This window comes from Helianthus annuus, chromosome 15 (assembly GCF_002127325.2).
Source record: "Helianthus annuus cultivar XRQ/B chromosome 15, HanXRQr2.0-SUNRISE, whole genome shotgun sequence".
NCBI lineage: Eukaryota > Viridiplantae > Streptophyta > Magnoliopsida > Asterales > Asteraceae > Helianthus > Helianthus annuus.
The window spans coordinates 136,151,385-136,173,893 of NC_035447.2; the positions used below are offsets into that span (position 1 = coordinate 136,151,385).

A 22,509-nucleotide genomic window follows, 5' to 3' on the forward strand; every position below is an offset into this window, starting at 1 on the left:
GATGGCAACATCACCGCTGATGTGAAACCTCTTTTAGCTTCCTCTTCGTCGTCTTTGCTTACTGTAACATCTGAAGATGCTTGCTGAAATAAGCAGACCGCACTGCTTGCAAGATCGAAACTTGTAAATACAATATAAACACCGTGCATGATATTACTGATTTACTTCAATACGAGTTCTTACCCATGGGAATTCCATATTCGTACAATTCCATGTTCGCCAACAGTGAGAAATTGAATGGCTGACTTGTCCCCGGTTTTCTTGCTCTGCAGACACGAAGCAAAAGAAGTTGCGGTGCCAATAACACATACTGATTTACTTCAGGCCCTAGAGAACAAAATTTTGTTTCTTTTATTCTAAAGGCACCAAGTGAACGTTCCCCAATGTCCCACAAATCTGAAAAACCAATTGTTTGTGAAGCCTTCTATACTCATGAAATGTGTGCTTTCTAGAAACAGTTGTGAGTGATATTGTCCACCAAAACGAACTCGTAAGTGCAAGAAATACATACAAATAAACTTAAATTAAGTAAAAATAAAATAGTACTTTTCTTTTCAGATACAAGGCGGCTGAATGTATTAAGAACAACAAAACCATTTTCAAGAACACTTTGTTTAGATAGCGTACCAGGGGAATGTTGAGTGCATTGAGGACAGAGGGTCTGTTGAGGATTATTGTTCTCGAACTTGCAGTGCCTTCCATAAACACCAATAAAATCACCAGTTTTCACCTACATTTAATTAAAATTTCATCAAATTCATGTAATCAAATGCATGTGTGTGATCCGTAGCTCAATTAAAGTAAAACTCACAAAGGAATCATGATCGTTGATGAGCAAGTGATGAACTAACCTTGGTTATTATTAGTAAACCCTAGATCCTAGATATCGACCAAGAATCTGGAAACAAAAACACATACTCAAATCTTCATCAACACATCCATAATTAACATCAAGAAGACTATAACTAAAAGGATACTGATGAACCTGCAACAAATTGATCTTCATACGCATACACCCAGTAACATAACTCCAAAACCCCAATCTAAATTAGGTAAGAAATCAACCTGAATAGCCATTTGAGAAGAAGATGACTACAGATTTTTACTCGCCGGTCTCATTGAGGAACACCGGAATCTCTTTTCCGGCCGGCGATTTTGCCTCCTGGTCCGACAATTTCCCACTGGTGTTGGTGTTCTCAGACGACATGAACTGAACTGAACCATTGACGAAATACATACCAGCGAATTCTGTAATCAGAATCAAAATATCAGTAAGAGAAAAATGAACGTGAAGAAGATTTGAAATCAGATAACGACCTCAAAACCATAGACAATCATCGGCGTTGAGAGACGCTTCGAATTCATTCAGGAGGCGGAAGGAACTTCATCAATTTAGGGATAGTGGAACTGCAATTTATAAGAATACCATTCAACTGAATTGAGGGCACTATCCATGTTTGTAGGAGGATTGTGGAGATAATGGGCAGAAAAAGATGAAGGTAACCAACTGTTGAAGAAACCGTATAGAACTGCCTATTATAGCAGTTATTTTTATGAGTTTATGTGGCTGAGATTTAATCTTAGCCAAATCTAATGGTGGAGATTGATTTGAGAGTTGGTTAGACTTAATGGGTTCCATATATATATATATAACTAGGTTATAACCCGGGAATACTCCCGGGTTGTTAATCTATGTTTCTAAAATAATATATATACATATATATGAATAAATGAAAATTTCATGATGAATAGGGTAGATTAATCGATGATACGAACGTCTGTAGAAGTAAACATTTATAAAATGTAATACTGAGAAAAAACATTTATAAACCCTAATACTAAACACTTTAAGCAGCAACTTCTTCTTTAACTTCTACTTTAACACGTTCAAGACGTCATTCAGGAATTACCTTTCATAATGTAAGAGAACCAACATCTGAAATCTGAAAGATTTTGGGAAAAAAGAATTTCATTAGTCTCTTCAATGTTTTAAAAAATAATATATGATAAAACAAAATAAGAAGCAAAGGAACAATCATTAGCGACGACATTCATTGGAAGTTCAGAAGAAGATGAATATAGTTGTTTGAACACATTATGCATTTTCTAAACACCAGCAGAAAGCTAAAATAAAACATCATAACACACGGTTATAATTATAGAATCAAAACTTTTATCTTCTAAAAAAATAATTAAAACTAACATAGGTTTATCTTCAATGGAAAACATGAAAATACGTAGAAATGATAGTACAATACATGAAAAGTTACTGGAAATTTAAAGAGTGATGAAAAAAATATGACTGAAACATAAGATAGTCTGTTATACGACTGTCCCAAACAACTTTGGTGAAGCCATCACCAAGTACAGGGCCCAAATCAGTTTTTTTCTGTCTTACAAACCATAACTTGTTGCCATCAACAATCTTAACAGATTATTTTTAAGGTGGTTGCTCTCCCCACATCATTGAAGCAAAGTCATTAGGTATTTCCTATGAGTTTATTAAAAAATAAAACAAAAGATAAACATCAGCTATATTAAAATATGAATAGTAATTAGAAAACCAATAAACATACCAAAAATAATGGGTCATCTTACTCAATCAGCTTTAAAATGAAGGATTGTTGTTACTCTGATCCATATCTGAAATTTAATTATGAACGCTTAAAAAAAATAAAACGGTAAACTATTTATAGAAACATACTCATAATAACGGGAGAAACTTGTAAAACAAAAAAAAAAGGAACGATTTCAAAAAATTTTAAAAAATATTTATTTTTAGAAACACAATCAATATTCCGAAAAAAAACATATCAGACAATAAAAATATACAAATTCTTTAATGAATTGATAATTAATACAATACAAAATTTATTACTAAAAAAAAAGACAGTAAAAAAACTGAGCATAAACGATGAAACCTAAAACTATAAGGGATCAAAAATTAAGAAAAAAAAACTATCAAAAGAAAATTACCTGTAACATGTTCGACGAAGATTGATAGTCCGGCAGTGGCATAACATTTAGGTTTATTCATGAAAAAATTTAAACCTAAACAAAAGAATCAATAACAACATCACTCAATAAAGACATCCACAAAAAAATAATCCCCTCATAACATTCAAATCAGATAATGTAAATCATAAACAACAAAACAAAAAATACATGAAAATTCTTTAAAATTGAGTTAAAATACTTAAAACACATAACAATCTAATATTGTTTATATACCTTCTCTATATGTCTAATGATCTACAAAAAATAAGAACAACAAACATTACCAACTGCCGAAACGGTTTTCAACATCAAAAGCTTAACTTTTCTTGAATAAATTGAAGATCGAACAACATAAACAAACAATATTTAACCATCATCATGTAGTTTTACCTTAGATGTTTTTAAAGATTCTTGATTGAATATGCAGATCCAAGTCAATAGGTAGAGAGATATGGAGGTCAGCCATAAATAAATAGAAGTTTCATACCTATTTCAATTAAAAAACATATCAGTAGCAGATGGAGGTCAAAAAACAAAGAAACAACGATGGTGATTAAGTTTGAATCTTAAACCACATATAATCAACAAAGAAATTAAAGGGAAACTATAATGCAAAGATACTATTTTTTTTATTTCTAACCTGATGATAAATGTCGCACTCAGCAAGGTTTCGATTACTTTTCCCCAAAAAATTGGCATGACATATAAATCTAGCCACATAAGAATGAAAGATATACAAAATGAACAATCGGAATCACAAATAATACTGAAATGATTTACTTATGGAATAAGAACCGGAAACAATCGCCGCTGATTACATGTGAAAAAATTATACAAACATTCACGTTACAAATGGGAAAGAACGATCAAATATATAACATAATAACAATTGGAATAACAAATAATACTAACCTGATTTACACTTGGAATCGTAACAATAAAGGAATCGCCGATTATATGTGAAAAAACCATACAAACAACATTAATAATAAAGACGGGATAAACCAACAAAGATGGATGAAATTAACAATCAAAATAACAGATATCAAAATGATTAATACATACCGATCGATTATAGAGTTTGAATCGTAGAACAACAATGAAGAAGAAGGAGGAACATTTTGAAAGGAATCGTAAGGAAGAAGGAGGAGGAGGAACATGGTGGCTGATACCTAGGGTTTAGAGAAATGAGGTTATGAAACCTTATATAATATCCATATTGTTAATGGGTTATTATGTGAGACCAAAAAAGTCCGACCCAATATATGCCGGATCCCGTGTCCAACCATATATTTAAATTTTCTTAAACACAATTTTATATATATTTTAAATAATGAATAATGTGTGACTAATAAGGTATATTAATTAAATGTTAACGTCTTCAAAATTAAAAATAATTTTCAAATGTAGATTAGTTGGGCAATTAAATTTAAAGACAAATGCAACTCTACTTTTTTCAAAATTTTATGAGTTGTTGGAAGCATCTCTTCTCTTGACATAAGGTGATTCAAATATCAGTTATCATACTAAAAGCATCTAATTATAATCAGTCTTCATACTAAGAGCATGCAAAACGCTGGTTAATGCCCAAAATCCAAACCCGTCACATCACTTGCCACTCATTCCAAACTTTAACCATTACAAACTTACTTTTTCTTCTAACACTAAACCATTCAAAAACTCCACGCCACACCTCACTTTTGTAATTTTAGGAATGCCCGCTTAATACGCGGGTTTCAACCAAAACCATATTATTTACTTTGAAATGTACAAATACATACATTGGAAGAAAAAAAACAGAAAGCTATTCAAATGTCGTAAAAAACTTCCTTGTAGACTACATTTGATCCGATCAATATCCAAATAATTTTAAATGGATGAATCACTATCCGGATCGATCCATATTAAAAAAAATATATAATAATAAAACACTAAAAATGAAAAAAAATCACAAAAAAATTCAAAAAATAAAAAAAGAAGATAGAAAATTAATTCTATATTTAATAAATATAGTTAAAAATATATAGGATAGTTTAAAAAGTACAAAATAAATTTCAAATTTCACTAAAAATCTCCTTGTACACCACATTTGTTGTCTTACTTGCAACATTTTATGGTTATGGAGATCTCATAACTGAACCATTCGGTTATGGTTAGTTATGTATAAGATGATCTTCATAACCGAACATAACCGAACCGAACCAAACCGAACCGAACCAAACCGAACCGATTGTGTTTCATCTTCTTCATTTATAGATAGATATCTATTCTCTCGTTTCCATCACCCATTCTTCATTCGCAGCTTACTTTTCTTCATTTGAAGCTTCCGAAAACACCTGAAACTCAATAATGAATAATGCGTTAACCCGACCAACAACCGATCTATTTTAAATAATACAGCAAAATTGCAATATGCCACACTTTTTTTAATAATGCGTTACCCGAACAATATCCGAAACTTAATCGTAACCGAGGATTAACCGAACTTAACCGAAACCAATGATCGGTTACGGTTACGGTTACCGTTACGAATTATCCCATAACCGAGCTATCGGTTATGGTTATGGATTATCCCATTAACCGAACCGTAACCGATATGCTCACCCGTAGCTGAAACAGCCGGCCTTGCCCCGTAATGAACTAAGTTACGGTTTTTCATTAAACAAATATAGGTGAGGCTTTGCTAGCATGTGATTTCTAGAGCTTTTGGTGTAAAAAATCAGTGTCCCAATTTATGCTTATGATGATAAAATTAAAAAAAAAAACAGAAAATAAGTGATAATAGTAGGTATATTGGTACCTAATGAGGACTGTGTAGACTCATCAAAGATATAGATGCGAAGAACACGATCAGAGAAGTTGTTATTATTAAACGCAAATTCGAAATCACCTTGGTCGCAGCGATCTTCAGAAGAATCCATGATTAGTGTTCTTAAAATTAGTTAGTTTCCTAAAAATTTAAAAATAAAATAAAAATTTTATTAGAGATATAGATTCTCATCTTTATCAAGCAGCTCTCAGTGACAAGTGACCCAAATTAGTGACAAAGTGAAAATACAATTTAAAGATACCCGAGTCCTTTTGAAGATCATATCCTTCGATTTGCCAAAATCTTTCCCTTAGTAAATCGAGTCCATTCTACAAAAAGAACCAACCAAATGATAAGCGTTTAACTACATAAAATCAACTTTGGTGTCGATAGTATGCTACCATGCCGTACCAATGGCGGTCCCATGATTTTATGTACAAACTATAAACTTATTGACGGGTTATGATGCACATTTATAATTTACTTTTACTAAAAAATTATTATTAATAAAGCAACAGAAAAATTAGTAAATATATTTAACACAAGTAAGGAAATTTAAATATTTAATTCATATAAAAACAATACGATAGTAATAATAAGGCAATGCAGCTATGAAGGTTAGACAACTAAATCAAGTGAACGAATAAGAGCAACTTGTGCCTGGTGGACCAAATCCACTCCATAAATTGGATTTTTGACAAAATATCGATTCTTGTAATAGAGTATAAAATATTTAAATGGTTTCTTTTTTTTTCTTTTTTTTCTTTTTTTTTTTTTTGCAAATTAACAATTCTTGTGCACTTAAACTTACATATTGGTGGTGCAATTTGTAGTAGAAGTGTGTTAGTTGCTTATTGCTGGAACTCTGCTGGACATCGTTATGACTTCAATTTTTATGGCAGCACTTCATTGAGACATTTTGTCGAGTAATTGGCGTGCAATTATGTACCAATGGCTTTAGAATGTTGACAAATCTTAAATCTTGGATCAAATCCACCCTTTCCGTGTAATCTTTTCATAGAAATAACACCATTAAATAAAGAATACAACAATTCTTGTATAGCTAATGAAAAAAAGTACCACATCTAACAGATCAAATTCACAATCAGGTTTATTAACGAAACTAAAAACAATAAGCAAAATCCATACTTTTGTCTTTGCGAAGAGCTCTAAGCTTCTTCGGCGGTAGCCAAGTGGCCAGCGAGCGATGTTATCCTGCAACTGTATACATCTTCACGCCGTTAATGGAGGTCGATTTCATAGTACCTCCTTGGTGCAAATGCCTGTCATTCCATAATAAACAAAATAAAGTTCTTTTATTGTGCAACATATACTATTAACAGCAACAAAAAGTCTCTCCAATTTACCACACCATAAAAAGTCTCTCCAATATCTTTCACAACCAACTACTACAACATATATTCAAACACAATATACGAAGTAGGAATAAACTACCTTCAAAACAACTTCCATCACATCCAATATAGAACCGAACCATCCATTGCATCTCTAGGAGGTTTTTCGGACGCCTTTGAAGTGAAAAACTTCTTATCCACGTAGACACTCTTTATAATATCTCAAACTTTCTCCACATTGTTGTAATAGCGAGCATGCATAAAAAACTAAATTAACATTCTTTCTACTCAAACACTAAATGTAAAAACGTAAAAGTATAAAGGTGCATCACCTGTTATGTAGAAGTCTATGTTCTCGTGGGTCCCAATCTCTTATAAATGTTTCCATTGCACGCTGGAGAAGTAAATTGTAAATATCGTGTGAGTAAATAAACAAATTCCCCCGACAGAAAATAATATTAGATGATATCTGTACCTGATTACTGCCTTCTTTAAGGGCTTCAACTTCTTGTGAAGTAAAATTAGACATTGACACGGATTTAACATGGTGAGTAAACTCACCTCTGCGAAACGCATTGATACAAATTAAAATTGATTAATCAATGTTATAATGTATGCAATTAACATTTCAAACATGACAGCACACACTATAGTGTTATTATAATAATTAAGTTGTGGAGAAAGTGATTAGCAAAAACAATATTAAGTTGTGGAGAAAGTGATTAGCAAAAACAATCTGTAGACAGTTTTCAATTCATATTTTTAGCATTATTTTAACAATTTGACCCATTAAAATAGAACATAACCCAGATCAACCCAATTAACCCAGATCAACCAATTTATAATTAAATGGGTTGAAATAGCAAACATCTATCTTTACCTGTCTATGACATTTTATTCATCAATAATTCTTTCTTCTCTTTTTCTTAAAGATAATTAATTTTGCATCTAAGGCCTGCAAAGAAGAAGAAAAGAATGTGAAACTCATTTTCATTAGAAAAAATAAACTATTTGTAAGAGCCTAAAACTTCTACGGAACTACACAAATTATGATTCCACCCAATAAAGATAAACTTCATTCAATGTGGGGTAATAGCATCATTGCAATTCATCAAATTAAAAACTAAATACAATTTAATGATCTGAAAGAATGCATCAATCCCATTTATTTTTAAGTGATTCTTATTGCTTATATACTCATACAAATAAGAAGTGATTTTATTATTATAAAGCTTCAGGTTTATATAATTATTATAAGCGATGAAAGCGTATGTTCAAATTATTCTTACTCGCTCTTCTACAACACCATCAAGAAAAACACCTAACGTGTTCATACTCTAACCGCCTCTTGTTTAAACTAAAAAGAGCAAATTTACATGCTTTCTCAATACAAGACATGTGTGCTTATATCTGCTAATGAAATAGTAAACATAACCATATTCTAGAGTAAATTCAAGCTAAGCTAACCTTATCATTCACTTCATAGAACTTTAACTTTTCTGTGAATATGCAATCCCCATTGCTAACCTTGAATTGATGAGCTCCAATCTACATCAACACAACATACATATCTTTATTTGTAACATATACATTCAATATTCATCAATTGCCTACACACACATGTTAACATCGGGTCCTACTATTCATCAAAACTTTTGGATCTAGATGCGGAAAAACAAACCTTTGGACAAAAGTCGCAAAACTGGCCAAACCTCAGCGACAAAAATCGCATTTTACTCTAAACAAAAATAACATACCAGCATCCTCCTATTTCTCTGCCAATGTTGCAGTTGCTCCTGTTGAGTGCGTCTCGGTACAGCAGGGCGTCCGTCACTTTGAAGAGCCCCACTTAAGTTCTTTGCAGCAGTGAAATCATTTTCCTGAAGATTAGTGCAGTCTAACGGTTTACATAATCCAAAATCTGATAGTTTCATGTGGCCGAATTTATCAAGCAGCAAGTTATCAAGTTTAATATCCGTGTCACAGTTAAAAAACATTACATTTCTGATAAAAAAAACCCGTCACGTGTTTGTATGAAGTGAATTAAGGAAAATTGTTATAACCTCTGAATATAGTTATGTTTGTGAATGGATTCGATTGCCAAAACAGTTTCTCCGACATAAAACCAAGCTTCCTCTTCAGTTAATGTATCTTTTCACATAAGTAAAGTCATTATATCTATACAAAAAAAAATTAGCAAAGTTGGGTAAGCGACACATAAGTTGAAGCTAGAATGATTTACATGTATCATCTAAAACAAATAAATCCTTTGGTATACGTGGTAGTAGAACCTCATCGTCACTGAAGCGTTGCGCTACAAACTTGTCAAATAGCTCTCCTCCAGCGACATATTGCATAACTGTTTTGGAACAAAGTTGACATCAACAATTAGAAAGCAACTTATATGTATAACTATTATAATGTATAGACTATTATAGAAAAATTAAATTACATCTAAAATAAATTTGTAATCAAAGAGCAAGGAACACTAAGAACCCAACTAGTAACATGTGAAATAGAAATCACTTTTGCTGTAGCATTTCATCAAGCACTTGGTGTGCGTCTTAAAACTTTTAAATTGTAAACAAAATACTGGATATCAAACCTAATACTTGTATACATACAATAACCAATGTACAGAAATAATTCATATCCAAAAGAATTTACAAACAACTGTACCGTTTATATATTCTTCAATGGCGAGAGAAGTGTTCATATCCTCATACAATCTACCTTTTGAACTTTGAAGAAAGAAAAACACATTATAAAATATAGGAATTCTGATACAAAACATCAAGATTCAAAGTGAAATCGCTCACATTCATTACCTAATCATCAAGATCCAAAGTGAAATCGCTGAATGGTGGAACTGAGGTTGAGGGAGAACTGCGTAGCGGGATTAGGGTTTGGTGATTAGAAATTAGTGTTTGATTGCAAAAAAAAGAAAAACCTCAAATTTAGGAAACGTGAATGGGGAAGATACAATAGGGTTTGAGAGCAAGAAGAAAGGTATAAATCCATATCAAATACAAAATCAACATACCTGGAAGAACTGAGATGTGAGAGAAATTGCAGAAGAGGCAATATGATCTGGAATAGCGTAGCTGAGATGTGAATCTAGGGTTTCAAGTATGATGCGGCGAAGGAGAAGAATGTGGATGTAGAGAAGTTTAGGTTTTTTAGATGCCTTATATACACGGGTTTGGAAAACCCATACATCCGACCCGAAAATTGCCGGATCCCACGTTCACTTCTTTTTTGGTTTGTGTTTTTAGAATTTTGGTTTGTGTATTGAGAATTGAGATGGATTCCCTCCCAAAATCAAAGTCCACTAAACCAATGCTTGCCACATCATCAAATTGGCTTCACCATCCAAGGACAAATAGCCCAAATCATCTCCTTTATTAATATATATAGATTACATGATTGCATTTAAAGTTTGTATAATAGAAAGATTAAAAAAAACTACCAGGTAAATTACACTTTTCATCCTTTATGTTTATAGCGGGTTGCAATGAATAGCCTGTAACTTCAATAATTACAATCACAATCCTTTATTTGGAAAACGCATTACACATTTCGTCCTTTAGCACTAACCAAGTAAAAAAATTTCAGTTACTTTGTCGGTCAAATTGCTTCCTGCGGATGACTTAACCTCAAATGATTGTGCACCAACTACACTAACGCGTTGCCACAAAGATCCTGATAAGAAATGCAGTTACAAAATCATTAATTAAATCATCGACTTTTAAAAAGCCAATATGAAAACCACAATAAATTAGAATCCACAATCTTCAAATGAAATTCTTAAATCATGGCTTTAAATAATTGTTTTGTATACTTTTCCATCTTTTGGCTTAGATATCAACGTGATTACATCGTCACTGAAAAAAAAGATATCACTTCATCATCACTATCCAACACGATTACATCATCACTGTCTTCTATCATTAGTGCTCGCAAATCACCAACAAAATTATGAATATCCAATTCCTTAGTTTCTTCATCCAAATTCACAACTTGGGTTACAGTTGGTCAATATTGAAGTTAACTGCGGGGTTCATTTATGTAATATTTTCAGAGAGATGTTGTGGTGACGGTTGTTGTTAGTGGTGGTGGTAGAGGTTGGTTGGAGAGAGATGAAGAGGAGAGATTCTGGGGTTAGGGTTGGGGAAGATGGTGTTTATTTATTAATGAACATTTTAAATAAAAACATGAAATGACTAGAATACCCTTAAATGGATAGACATAACTGAAAATTTTAACTTGGTTAGTGCTAAAGGACGGAAGGTGTAATGCGTTTTCCAAAGAAAAGTGTAATTTACCCAAAACTACCCTTAATTCAACCCTTTGATCAATATGGAAGGTATAGACGAGAAAACTTCTGGAGCACTCCTTAAACGGAACATCGGTCTTCAACTCGAACACCCATCTTCAACTAGCGGGAACCAGAATTGAGGATAGCATATCAAAATATGAGAGGCTTGGGCTCTGATACGATGTCGGGAATGGTATTTTTATGTTAGAATCAAGAATCTCTAGACAATTTGTTCAATCTAATACAAGTCATAAGACTATGAACCAAAACAATTGAACAAGAAAACTATTAAACATGATGAACAAGACAAAACAATTTCTAATCAGAAATTGAGTGATTGTTGTTGTTGAAGAGGGAGAGGCACTAAGAATTTAGTCTATGTTCCTGAGTTTACTAAAGGAAAGAAAAGAAAATAAGAGAAAGAGAATTTAGGAGAGAAAACTAAGAGAGAGAAATGGAAAGACATAATTTTATTTTGTGTTTTCGAGTTTTAAGGAAATGAAGAGAATATGTATAATAGGTTAAGTGGTAGTACAAAATGATAAATGATAAAATCTTAAATTTGTCTCCCTTTAACCTCCTATTTTGAAAAGAAAATTGTAAGGGAAGAATTTTCTTCCACTCCTTTCCACTTCCCTTTTTAATGAAACTCTCGAACATAGAGTTGTGCCATAAGAGAAACACATGAATATTCATGAAACATGTTTTAACAAAATCACGGTCATCATGTGGCCTCAACTGAATCTTATTATTCATATTTGTTCGACACTTTCAACTAAGCATACATTTAATCATGTTATTTTCTATTATATCTACTAGTTTAAGTTTCCGTGTGTTAAACGGGTGACGCAAAGTAAATCATGTAATATTTAACAGGGATGACATAAATTTGAAATGAAAGAGACATTCCATTATTTGTGAACCGAAAAAAATGCATACGAAAATGAATTAATGTTGTCCCTGCGTGTTGGGTTTCACATACTACATACATAGAACAACAAATATTTATGTTTTATTGTTATAGCTTTGTATTAAAATAAATATATATAAGTATCATCATTGCATCAACTTCTAATAGTTTAACTTCTTGCGTGTTGGGTTTCACCTGCATGAAATATACATATCCATCAACTTAATCAATTTTACTTATCAACCCAGCTACACTCGCAAGAAAATGGCAAAAAAATAAAAATTATCAAGCTAGAGTTCCTACTAAATCTGCAAGCTCTTCTAGTAACTTCCTTTTCTCCATAGAACCACAAGACTACAAAAGAAAAGTCGAAAGAATATCGAATAAATCAAGCCATTTCTCTATTTTTTATTTACAAATACAAATGAGTTGAACTTATTTACAAAAAAAACAGTATTACAAAGTCACCCTTTTGCCCCATTATGCACAACGAAGAAGATAAAGGTACCCCAATCTTCAATATATTTATGCATATCAAATGAGCGATTTGATTAAAAAGATAAAGGAAATAATCATATACTTGAAAACAACAACCACAACTTCCGCCACCATCGGCGTGCAAAACAACCCCGAACCCTACTCTGATTTTTCGTCGATCACTGTCGACCCAACCACCAAACATATGATAAATATATGGATTCAACAAACATATTATAAATATTATAGAAAAATAAATCAGAAGTATATATGGCATAATCATAATTCATATTAGCCTTATCCTTAACTTACCAGCTCTGGTAGCCATGATGAAGGCATATCCATTGCTTCGATATGTCAGTTCGCTATAAAGCCAGACAGAGTTTCCATTAGATATGTCTCACACATAAGATGAGCTTGCATATGCTACACTTTTTCTAAAAGATTAACAATGAAAAGATATATCATGAGGACTAAGGAGCCTAAGAAGTAGAAATATGCCACATTTTCTTCTATTAAAAAGTTCATACATAAGTATACTTATAATCTGGTAGAAAACCTAGATAGTTAGTGTAGAAATGCCTAAATCACAGTATCCAAAACCTAGTGCAAAAATGTCAAAATCACATTCAAGCATATAAAAGATCCTACATATGTGTTTTATTTTCTTTGTAAATGTACATTCATATTAAGGCAACTAAAAGAATTTTATAATTACCTTTATACTGTGTAATTCTTTCATGACCTCATTTGCAATAGCGTTATGTTCTTAATCTCCCATGCAATTTTCTAAAAGCAACTTGAATTAACTGGCTATTGTTGTTGAATATGGTTTGTTTGGATAACCAACTTATTCAAAACAACTTATAGATAATCAATTTGATTCCAGACAACTTATTCAAAGTAACTAAAAAATACCGAGTAACAAATAATAGCAACAGAATATATACATAAGGTGTGCAACGATTTGTCCCTACCAACATAAATATGTTAACTTCATATAAAGAAACCAAATCATACTTTCATTTTTTATGTTACCCCATAGAAGTTTCCTTATAATAATATAAGTTTTAATAATATTTAAAACTTTAGTTATGTGTAAAACTGATGTGTGTAAAATGCAACATATAAATCACATCAATTAAGGCATAAAACTAACCCTTTTTAAGTACTAATGTTGGAAAAAGAGTGTTTTTGTCTTCCTTTTGTATTTTCAGGATGAAATGAGCTCAAAATCACAAAAGAAGCAAAAAGATAGATAATTCTACCATAAATACAAGAAAAGGAACAAAAGTAGACTGCCCGGACCCTCAACGGCATCTCCCAAGGCAAAGGAGAAGAAACAGAGTCTGAACACGCCCCGTGTCCAGCGAACACGGGGGCGTGCCCAGGAAGCAGCAGAAAAGACAAACCAGTAGAAGCTTCCATTGCCCACCACGGGGCCGTGTCCAGCGAGCACGGGGGCGTGGTGAAAGTACAGCAGGCGCATTAATTGTAATTCGCAATTACAATTAATGAAGTGAGAGAATGTCAGACGGGCACGGGGCCGTGTCCAGCGGACACGGGCCGTGTCCAGCCTTCTGTTCAGCCTATAAATAGAGGAGCTTGGCTTCATTCTCTCTCATCCCTTGGCACACCACCTCTCTCACACTTCATCCACCACCCACCACCACCATAACACCATCATCCACCACCATCATCCATTGTCCATCATAGAGTGTGTGAGTCGTCTCGGGATCCAAGATTGATCGTAAGAGTTCTTGACAATCAAGGCCATGTTTGCCTAAGTCTCTTACATCACTTGGTGAAGACAAGTGTTTAGTATAATACTTTTTATCTTTAATCTTTTGCACTTTTTATTTGGTTTTGTATTAATGACTTTAATAACTAGTTACTTATGTTGAAGGTGATCTTTCCTTATCGTTTGTCCGTGGTGTCTTGGCATTATTTTACTGTCTATATAAAATAAAAGATTTTCACCATTCATATCTCCACGGTCTATATGGAGGTATGTTGGCTACCTGGTCGGGGGTTAAGGGAACGGTTTGGTAAGGGTCTTGCCCTTGTTCAGCGTTTAGAGGTCCTGCTTGGGACCTGGGTCAAATTTAGTAGGATCTCCTTCAATGCCCATAGGTATTGGATGGCGGGGATCCAAACTCTTTGACCCCCTCATAAGTTAACTACTATTAATACTATAACCCGGCTATTTAGGACTGTATCCCTGCTGACTCAGACTACTTAGCCGAGGGTAACGTCACCGCCAGAAGCGGGGCCTACCACAATTTGCATTAATAACTTAATTCATTATCTTTCAATAATCCGACCCTTTAGGATTGTATCCTTGCTGACTCAAACTACTGGGTTGAGGGTAACGTCGCCTTCAAAAGAGGGGCCTACTACAATAACTAAGATAATCTCTTAAACAAGTGCAAAAGTGCGAAAATAATCAAAGGTTATACTAATACACGTGTCGGATCCAAGTGATTCATCTTGTCTATCTGTTTTTATTTTATTTTCAGCATTTAGTTAGTTTTTTTTATTTTCTTAGTTTAAAACATTTTTCTAACCTTTTGATTTGATTAGACGTTGAGGATAAACCGGTATTAAAAGCTCTTGTGTCCTTGGACGACCTCGGTATCTTACCAACACTATACTACGTCCACGATGTGTGCACTTGCCCATATGTGTGTTTAGTGTTAGTAAATATCGTGTTTTATAAATTTAAAACTTGGCTAAAAGTGTAAAAAGGGGCTTAAATATACATCAAAAATATAACACACTTCACGCACATCAAGTTGTTGGCGCCGTTGCCGGGGACACAAGGATTTTAAGAAAGCTTAAAATCGACGGCCTAATCAGTTTTTCAAAACCTTTTCAAAACGCGCACATTTTTTTCTACATTTTAGTTTAGTTTTGCATTTACAGTAGCCTGAACACGAGGCCGTGCTCGCTGAACACGCCCCCGTGCTGCATATTTTTAGAGTAGATACCCAGATACAGAGTCTGAACACGGGGCCGTGCTCGCTGAACACGCCCCCGTGCTCAACGTGACCAGTAAATTTAATTAAAACGCCCAGATACAGTCCCTGAACACGGGGCCGTGTTCACTCAACACGGGGCCGTGTCCAGCTTCTGTTTCCGTCTTTATTTTTGTTTTCTGGTCCCGAGACTCAGTTGTGATCTGTTGAGTGATTCTTATGGATCAATACTCAAGAGGTTACAACTACACCTATGATGAGGATGATTATAGGGGTAATTATTGCACTAATTGTCGTAACGCACGCTCGGTTCAATATAATACTTCATATCAACCATCCAATTCATACAACTACTATGAGGAGCCCAGGTACGAGCCATCAACTTCATACACATCCTATGAAGACCAAAGGTATGAACCTCCTCCCTCATACTCATATTTTGGTGAACCAAGGTATGAGCCTTCATACTCATACTTTGAAGATTCAAGATATGAGCCACCATCTTCATACTCTTACTATGAGGAACCATGGCGTGAACAACCCACCTCATATGAGTATTATGAAGAACAAAGTTTCGACCCTTATCCATCATATACTTACAGTGAAGAACAATGGTGTGAACCATCTACTTCATATGAGTATTATGAGGAACCAAGGATCGAGCAACCGGATTCAAGCTTTGAGGATCCAAATTCTTTCAATCTCACCGAAGTAACTAATAGGATATTAGAACACATTAAAACTATCGAACGTTGCATAAAAGAATCTCGCGCAAGGGAAGAGGAGTCCCGCGCAAGAGAAGAGTTAAAAAATGATAATAACGTAGAGATAGTTGAAAGTGTAAAAATGGAAGAACAAGAAAGTGAAAAACCGACACATGAGTTAAACAACGAAAATGGTGAGTCCGATAATGTTAAAATTCAAGAAGAGTCTAATTTTGAAGAAATTAACCTCTTGTCACCTACTTTCGAAAATCATTGTTTAATAACCCCTCATGCCAAGTTTTTAAAAGAGTTAAACACTAGTGCTAAAATCAAAGACTTAGTAAGTGTTAAGTTAACTAATGATCAAACCTCGCTAATAAAAGAAGATCCTTTTGAAATTAACATTACACCGGTTCCATGTTTCTTTCAAAATTCATTTATTAGTAATATCACCATTGATAAAGATCTTTGTGTTAACATAATGCCTAACTACATTTTTGAAAAATTAAGTGTTAGTGATTTTACTCCACTTCAAATACCCATTTTTCTATCCAATCGAAAAGTAATGAAATCAATCCGTGTAGTTGAAGATGTTTTGGTTCAAACAGATCAAATGGTAATCCCAACCGACTTCGTCATCCTTGATGACGCCCCCTTAGTCTTGGGAAAACCTTTTGTACAAACTCATAGAGCTTTGAAAAACCGGAAATTCAACAATCTACCTCTTCAATTAGGGGCATTCAAAAGGAGCATAGATCTTGAGCGCTCAATGAAATATCCTTTTGGCAACAATGAACCCCTAATTGAAGATGAAGCTGAACCACCCGATACAACCAACGAAGAGGACCACTTTGTCGAGGAAGAGATAGCCATAGAACAAACCTTTAAGGTTCTTGATCTAGATGAGCCACAAAATAAGGTGTCTTCTAAAGACCCACCCATTGAGCTCAAAGAACTTCCTAAAGGTTTGGAATATGCTTTTCTAGGCAAAGAAAGTAGTTTACCCGTAATTATTTCATCTAAATTAAGTAATATAGAAAAAGAGAAATTAGTTAACCTACTTAAAAAACACAAAAACGCGATCGCTTGGAAGCTTGTAGATATTAAAGGAATAAGCCCTTCCATGTGCACGCACAAAATTTTAATGAATGATGACTACAAGACGGTAATTCAACCACAACGAAGAGTGAACCCCAATGTTCAAGAAGTGGTTAAGAATGAAGTCATCAAACTACTCGACGCCGGACTAATCTACCCTATCTCCGATAGCCCGTGGGTAAGTCCCGTTCAAGTAGTCCCAAAGAAAGGAGGTATGACGGTAATAACTAATGAGAAAAACGAATTAATACCAACGAGAACCGTCACAGGATGGAGAGTCTGTATAGATTATAGGCGATTAAATGAAGCGACTAGGAAAGACCACTTTCCTTTGCCCTTCATTGATCAAATATTAGAAAGATTATCCGGTCATAAATTTTATTGTTTCTTAGATGGTTTTTCAGGTTACTTTCAAATACCGATAGCACTAGAAGACCAAGAGAAAACAACTTTCACATGTCCCTACGGAACTTTTGCATATCGACGCATGCCATTCGGTCTATGTAATGCGCCTGCAACATTCCAACGTTGTATGGTCGCCATTTTCCATGATATGATCGAAAAGACAATGGAAGTCTTCATGGATGACTTTTCCATCTTTGGAGACTCATATGACCAATGCCTCGATAATCTTGAACGAATGCTATCCCGATGTGAGGAAACTAACCTCGCCCTTAACTGGGAAAAATGCCATTTCATGGTAACAGAGGGAATAATACTCGGTCACAAAATCTCAAGCGAAGGAATGGAAGTTGATCGAGCAAAAATAGAGACCATTTCTCGATTACCTCCTCCATCCTCCGTGCGAGCAATCAGAAGTTTCCTAGGACATGCCAGATTTTATAGAAGGTTTATCAAGGACTTTTCAAAAATTTCAAGGCCTCTAACAAAATTACTTGAAAAAGATGCACCCTTCATCTTTGACAAGGAATGCAATCAAGCATTTCTAACCCTCAAGGAAATGCTAGTCAATGCACCTATCATGATAGCGCCAGATTGGAAATTTCCTTTCGAAATCATGTGCGATGTAAGTAACTTCGCTGTTGGAGCAGTCTTGGGCAAAGAAAAGAAAAACATTTCCACCCAATTTATTATGCTAGTAAAACTCTTAATGATGCGCAAGAAAATTATACAACTACAGAAAAAGAATTACTAGCGGTGGTATTTGCTTTTGATAAATTTCGTTCTTATCTTGTTCTTTCTAAAACAATAGTCTATACAGACCATGCAGCCATCAGGTACCTCTTCAAGAAGCAAGACGCAAAACCCCGTTTGATAAGATGGATTCTACTCCTCCAAGAATTCGACATTGAAATCAAGGACAAAAGAGGAGCAGAAAACACCGCTGCAGATCATCTCTCACGCTTAGAAGACCCAGCTTTGGAGACAACCAGAGACGAGCAAATCAACGAGAAATTTCCCACGGAATCCTTGGAAATGATGGAAAGTGGACAAGAACCATGGTATGCCGACTACGCTAATTTCTTAGCTAGCGGTATAGTCACCAAAGGATGGCCACATCATCAAAGAAAAAAATTCTTTGCTGATGTAAAGCATTACTTTTGGGAAGACCCCTATCTTTTCAAAATGTGTGCCGACCAGCTCATCCGAAGGTGTGTCTATGGTAATGAAGCACGAAGAATTCTCCATCATTGTCATGAAGGTCCATACGGAGGACATCATGGTGCCGCAAGTACCGCACGAAAGGTATTTGATTCAGGATTTTACTGGCCGACCATTTACAAGGATGCACAAAACCTTGTAAAGACATGCGATGCCTGCCAAAGAACATGTAATATTTCTTCCAAAAACGAGATGCCTCAAAATGGCATTCTCGTCTGTGAAATCTTTGATGTGTGGGGACTCGATTTCATGGGACCTTTCCCACCTTCAAAGAGAAACAAATATATACTTGTGGCAGTCGATTACTTGTCTAAATGGGCAGAGGCCGAGGCTCTTCCAACAAATGATGGAAGAGTAGTGGTAAAATTTCTGAAAAAGTTGTTCTATCGTTTCGGGACACCAAAGACTTTGATAAGTGATAGAGGTACCCATTTTTGCAATCATCAACTCGAAAAAAATATTAACAAGGTATGGGGTCTATCACCGGGTCTCAACGGCATATCATCCTCAAACAAATGGGCAAGCCGAAGTGACTAATCGAGGTTTAAAACGAATACTTGAAAAAACCGTAGGAATAAATAAAAAAGAATGGGCCGACAAATTAGACGACGCTTTATGGGCTTTTCGAACTGCTTATAAAACCACTATAGGCACAACCCGATATAAACTCCTCTATGGAAAAAGTTGTCACTTGCCAGTAGAAATAGCTCACAAAGCCTACTGGGCAATAAAAAACGTAAACTTAGATTTGGAAAATGCCGGTAAAAATCGATTTTGTCAAATAAACGAATTAGACGAACTTAGGAATTATGCATATTCTAACTCCGAAATTTATAAAGAAAGAATGAAAAATTTGCATGATAAATATATTAAATCTAATGAATTTCGGGTTGGAGACCAAGTTCTATTGTTTAATTCACGACTTCGATTATTTCCTGGTAAGTTAAAATCTAGGTGGTCAGGACCTTTTTCCATCACCCATGTTTTTCCACACGGTGCAGTAGAAATTAAAACTCGAAATGGGACACCATTTAAAGTCAATGGCCAACGGCTGAAACTCTACCGAGGATCCATTGAGGATGAGGAAGAGGAGATCTCACTTCAGACGGTTAACGAATAAACTCGTACCCGACATGTTACAGGTAAGTGTACGTTTAAAAACCGGTAAATCGTCTAACCATTTTTCAGAAATAAGGGGCATGCACACGAGCACACAAAAAAAAATTATATTTTTCAAAAACTTTGCCCGGCACGAGGCCGTGTCCGCTGGACACGGGGCCGTGTCGAGGCAACTGTCGGGATAAAACCCTCTTTTCCTATCAGTTACACCATTCCACATGCCCCGTTAGCCGAAAACTCTCTGGTTTAAGGCGATTTTCTGCAGTTTTTCAACGTCACCACCGAATCTAACAACGTCAAGGTATGATTCTATCTTCATTAGTAGTTAGATTAGTTACTTGCATGTAGTTAAAACATCAAAAATTGGGGAAAAATCTAGGGTTCTTCATGTTCATCCGGATCGAACTCAAAATTTTTGATGAAATTTGTTAGTAGTAGTTTAGATTAGAGTAGTAGAAAGTAACTAGGCATGTATTGTTGATAGATTTGTCCGATTTCCAAATAAAACCCCAAACCCTTGTTCTTGAACCGAAAAACACGAAATTGAAAGGGTAAACGGTTTGTTTTGGGAAAAATGACACTTAGGGTTTCATTTTCGGGGAAAACCGCCACTGTTGGGCTAAAAATTTTCAGGTTTTCGAAACCGGGGCGAAAAATGGAATTTTTGGGTTACAGACGCCTGGACACGGGGTCGTGTCCGCTGAACACGGGGCCGTGTCCAGCCCACTGTTTGCAGTTTCACTCTGATTTTCCTTGTTTCGTACTAACTTTTTATGTATTCTTTTCAGATGTCGAAATTCACAAGGTTTAACGCAAATGAACTGGACGCTAGGGCACGGTACGAGGTTCTACAAACAAGACCGGAAGAGTACCCAAGGCGGGCGTGTACTGATTTGCTAACCATGGTGAACCAACTTGACCACTTCAACAACATTGTGAGGGGTCCACTGCATGTCGCATTGACCACCCGACTACGGTCGGTGCATCAATGCACGATGGAGTTCTACAGCACCTTCATTTTCAACTCGAGGCGCGAACCGTTTGACCATGAGGCGGTCGAGTTTCGATGTGGAGGGACCACATTTAGAACCTCCATGGCACAGTTTGGAGCCATCATTGGGCTATATAGTGAAGAGGAAGCGGGGAATGAAGAGAATACAGGAGGATTACGAGACTTGGATGCAACTGAACGCCAAGCCGCATGGGCTCAAATAGGTGAAGGAATCTACAACCCAAGCAGCACCAAAAGCACCAAACTGAGGGACCCGTTATACCGCTACATCCACAGGCTCCTCACGTACTCGCTGAACCAACGCCATGACAGTAGTGGCGTTGTTGGGTTGAAAGATTTGGTTGTCCTTCACTGCATCCACAACCAGAAGCCTCTCGATGTTCCTTACCTCCTACTGCGAAACATGCACTTGAACCGCCTTGCTCATGCTCCTACACCAATCTTTTTCGGAGGATGGGTGTACCGTCTTTTCAAGCACTTCACGAATATCCCAAGGTCCTTCGAAAGGAGTCCATGGTCAGGACGGGTTGATTACCACATTTGCCGAGCCATGAACTTGCTTTATGAAGCGGAGGACGGGACGGTGAGCTTTCAAAGGACGCAAGGCTACGCATGGAACCCGCAGGAGGCTCTAGTTCTTCATGCACCACCTCCCCATTTTCAGTACCCACCCCAAGGCGATGCGGGCCAATCCTCCTCTCAAGGAGGTGGTTTTCCTAACTTTCAAAGTTTACATGATCTTTTGCAGGAAAACCTCATGTGCACAAGGAACACCTACAATCTCGCCAACAACACACACCTCCGGGTTGGAGCTATCGAACGCAACATTAACGATATACAAGATGATATCGGTAGCATCCGGGAGTACATGGCGAGGCACGGGGGTGGAGGTGATGGTAGTGATGAAGACATGGAGTAGGAGGCTTGGAGGAACAAGGGGCTGGTTGGTGATGAGCCCACAGGTTTAAGTGCCCTTCTATCTATCAAACAATTCATGGCCTGCGTGCCATTTGTCGAACAATTTACTTTCTCTAACTACTTTTTATCTTTGTTTTATTTTTACTTTATGTTTGGATGATGCTTGACGATGGTAATTTAGGATGGTTTGT

At 35.6% G+C, this 22,509-nt stretch overlaps 3 long non-coding RNA genes across 4 annotated transcripts; all 3 read right to left on the minus strand.

The window, feature by feature from the left end:
- Nucleotides 1-2,391: 2,391 nt before the first annotated feature.
- On the minus strand, nucleotides 2,392-3,966 carry LOC110910528. Of its 2 annotated transcripts, XR_004880816.1 has the most exons (7): nucleotides 3,910-3,966; nucleotides 3,638-3,707; nucleotides 3,388-3,484; nucleotides 3,232-3,252; nucleotides 2,977-3,051; nucleotides 2,599-2,643; nucleotides 2,392-2,491 (listed from the first exon to the last, which is right to left on the minus strand). It is a non-coding gene; the product is annotated as an uncharacterized LOC110910528 (long non-coding RNA). The 2 variants fall into 2 exon arrangements; XR_002576230.2 differs by lacking the exon at nucleotides 3,232-3,252.
- A 1,846-nt stretch (nucleotides 3,967-5,812) lies between these two features.
- Nucleotides 5,813-9,487, minus strand: LOC110910530. The gene is made up of 10 exons (XR_002576233.2): nucleotides 9,225-9,487; nucleotides 8,919-9,041; nucleotides 8,629-8,709; nucleotides 8,042-8,116; nucleotides 7,637-7,724; nucleotides 7,262-7,555; nucleotides 6,956-7,089; nucleotides 6,618-6,817; nucleotides 6,069-6,135; nucleotides 5,813-5,947 (listed from the first exon to the last, which is right to left on the minus strand). It is a non-coding gene; the product is annotated as an uncharacterized LOC110910530 (long non-coding RNA).
- Nucleotides 9,488-9,837: 350 nt separating this feature from the next.
- On the minus strand, nucleotides 9,838-10,370 carry LOC110910531. The gene is made up of 3 exons (XR_002576234.2): nucleotides 10,205-10,370; nucleotides 9,990-10,047; nucleotides 9,838-9,902 (listed from the first exon to the last, which is right to left on the minus strand). It is a non-coding gene; the product is annotated as an uncharacterized LOC110910531 (long non-coding RNA).
- Nucleotides 10,371-22,509: the final 12,139 nt, after the last annotated feature.